The sequence below is a fragment of the Phoxinus phoxinus genome (assembly GCF_949152265.1).
Source record: "Phoxinus phoxinus genome assembly, chromosome: 16".
NCBI lineage: Eukaryota > Metazoa > Chordata > Actinopteri > Cypriniformes > Leuciscidae > Phoxinus > Phoxinus phoxinus.
In genome coordinates, this window is record NC_136891.1 from 21,284,193 (window position 1) to 21,287,656 (window position 3,464).

The window sequence follows — 3,464 nt, forward strand, 5'->3', positions numbered from 1 at the left end:
ATATCAAAATTTAAATTACTGCGGAGACAAAGACACCTACATCTTGGATGCACTTCAGGTAAGATAAAACAAAGTGAACTATCCCTTTAAGCTTTTGTCAAATCTCAAAATGGACCTTTAACTGAACATACCGAAGGAAAGTTTTTCACGCAAGTTGTTCACTCCAAAATTAAAATAATGTCATTTATTACTCACCCTGCTGATGTTCCAAGACTTTAGTTCATCTTCAGAACAAAAATTAAGATTTTTTAATGAAACCTGAGAGCTTTCTCTTCCTCTGTTGACAGCTTATGCAACTACCACTTTCAAGCTCCAGAAAGGTAGTAAAGACATCATTAAAGTAACACGGTGTCCTAACCAGATTGTTATTTTTCTGTCCACACCAAATGCGTCGTGACCATGTAAAGCGACAAAAACAATTAAAAACCACAGCCAATCAGAACAGTGTGTGGACAGGTTCTCTTGGCACAGCAGTCACAATGAAATTGATAAGTACATAATCAAATTAATAAATATTACACCATTTAAACAACTGAGTGACTGAAACAATCTTTGTCATAGAATACACTTGTTTGTTCACAATGAGTTGACAGGTTTTTTTTGTAGTGTTCCAGCTGCAATGTCGCAGAAAAATAGAAACCGTTTCTAAAATAGAATCGTCACGTGTCACTGGTTAGGACAAAAACTCTGATTGACATGGAAAATATACCTTTTATCGTGTGTTGCGTGTAGAACACAGTGTAATCTATGTATTTTCATTGGTTTAACCCCCCCAAAAAAGCGATGCAAATGCTTTGTGTGTGGAAAAACAAAACAAATTGTCTTTTGTCACAATATTTTGATGCATTCACATGAGCATCTCAGTGGCTTGTGTTCTCACCCATGCATTCTCACCCTGCTGGGTCAGCAGCACGCATGCATTGTGGCGCTCTTGTGATCGCGTGTCAGCGATCTATATTTTGTGAGAAAAGATGTCTATTTTTCTTCTTTACACAAAACATTTGTGCCACTTTATAAATTTGAGGTTAAACCACTGGAGTCACATGGATTACATTTATCTCTGTATACCTTTCTGAACCTTGAAATTGGTAGTTGCGTAAGATGTCAATGGAGGGACAGAAATCTCTCAGATTTCCTCAAAAAGATCTTAATTTTTGTTATGGAGACGAATGGAAATCTTGTGGGGTGAGGAACAACATGAGCGTGAGTAATTAATGAGAATTTAAATTTTTGGGTGAACTAAGGAAGATGGTGTTCTCTTACAGAAAAATGGCATTAACACTAACATTTCACTCTACTATTGACTAAGTCTGAAGCTGTCTTAATGATAAAAGCAGAAGACCTGTATTCATATTCCAATTGTTTTTGTTTCTTTCTTTCTGTATTGTATTGCATTTGAAAATGTTTTGAATCTTGACTTTCACAGGTAATTAAGTTTTTTTTTTTCAAAGAATTTTGTGAGCTATTTGGTGCAACACCAATATTGTGCAAGTACCTGCTCATGTTTTCTTTTTTTAATTCTGTCTCTTGTTTGTTTAATGTCTAAACTTATTCCACAATACAAGCACTTTTTAATGGGTCTTTGTACATTGTTTCATTTGTCATATATATGTATATATCTTTACTCATTGAATGCATTTAAGAATGTTTACATGAATATTTGTACAAAAATAAACCATGTTCAATTTGTATATATGGTTCTTGAATTATTTGCTACCAAAATATATGCTATAAAATTTCTATAAATATAGAAATTTCTGTGTAAGGGTTATCCGTTAATAGTACGGAAAATGTACTGTTAATATACAGAATTTTCCGTTTTATAGGTGAAGGAACTGTCCGTAATTTAACGGAAAATGTCCTGGTAATTTTCTGCCAGTACATTATCCGTTTTTTTACGGAATTATTTTTTACAGTGTAGAACACTTATTAAAAAGCCCTATTCTTTGTTTAGCCAATCAGAAGACTTTTAAATGTTTTCTGCCTGTCAGTCATTTTATGCATTGGTTGAAAGCAAGAAGTAGAGTGTGTGGATCATTCAAGTTAATGCCACTTCAATATAGGAGTTTTCAGTTTATTCTCAGTATTTTGTCACTATTTTGCAAGTCTCAAATCAAGAATCAAGTCGCCCTGATCTCAAACAGGATAAAACACACATTCTTTTAAAAGCATATTTTTAAGAAAGGAATTGCAGACCGACAGTGTGACTCTTCAGCACCTGCAGGGTGCTTGAATTGTGACAAAATGTCAAAATGCCTTACTGTGCTTAAATGTAGCAAGTACAAAACAATCTACACATGACGTGCCAATCAAAAGCATAGGCTGCAAATAGCACACTATTATAAAACTGCTCAATGAGTCACAGACTGAAGGAAAAAATGTGGGAGAGAGACGTGTGATTCATACAGAGGAGTAAAACGCTTACAAATATAGAATGTAGGGTTGTATAAGAGAGGAACACAATAATCCATTCATGTTGTATTGATGCTCTGTGTCATAATTCATTCTGTCATCAGCATGTCGAACTCTTCATCAGCTGTGATTAAATATAAAAAACTCCCAGAGCAACAGGATATGACTAATCTCTGCAACCAACTCTCTGAAAGCGTGTAAGACTTAAAACTGAACTGTGCCATTCTTTGATTGTTAAAATATTCTCTCCTATCGCAGCTATATGCAGAGACAACCATACTGACACACAAAGACCAAATATTTTTTTACTTTGTTGTTTGGTGACAGTAGTGCCCCAGATAGTAGCACACACTTCAAATGACCAGTGTTGAAATAATAATATATGATATATTTTCTAAAAAGTCAAAAGTCTTTCTAAAAAGTTTAGAGTTGGGCAATACACTGTGCATTAAAGGTATTAGTTTGTCAAACGTACACTATAAAGTTTTGGGACGTCTGCTTTTACATGCACATGAACTTTAATGACATCCCATTCTTAATCCAGGGTTCAATAAGGAGTTGGCTCACCCTTTGCAGCTTCAACTCCTCTGGGAAGGCTTTCCACAAGGTTTATGGGAATTTTTTTTAGCATTCTTCTAGAAGTGCATTTGTGAGGTCAGGCACTGATGTTGGACGAGAAGGCCTGGCTCGCAGTCTCTGCTCTAATTCGTCCCAAAGGTGCTCTATCGGGTTGAGGTCAGGACTCTGTGCAGGCCAGTCAAGTTCCTCCACACCAAACTTGCTCATCCATGTCTTTATGGACCTTGCTTTGAGCACTGGTGCACAGTCATGTTGGAACAGGAAGGGGCCATCAGACAGAAAGCGTGATTCGTCACTCCAGACTGCTCTAGAGTTCAGTGGCGACGTGCTTTACACCACTGCATCCGACGTTTTGCATTGCACTTGGTGATGTAAGGCTTGGATGCAGATGCTCGGCCATGGAAGCCCATTCCATGAAGCTCTCTACGCACTGTTCTTAAAGTGGTGGTTGAGTATGTATTTCGCTTTGCTGT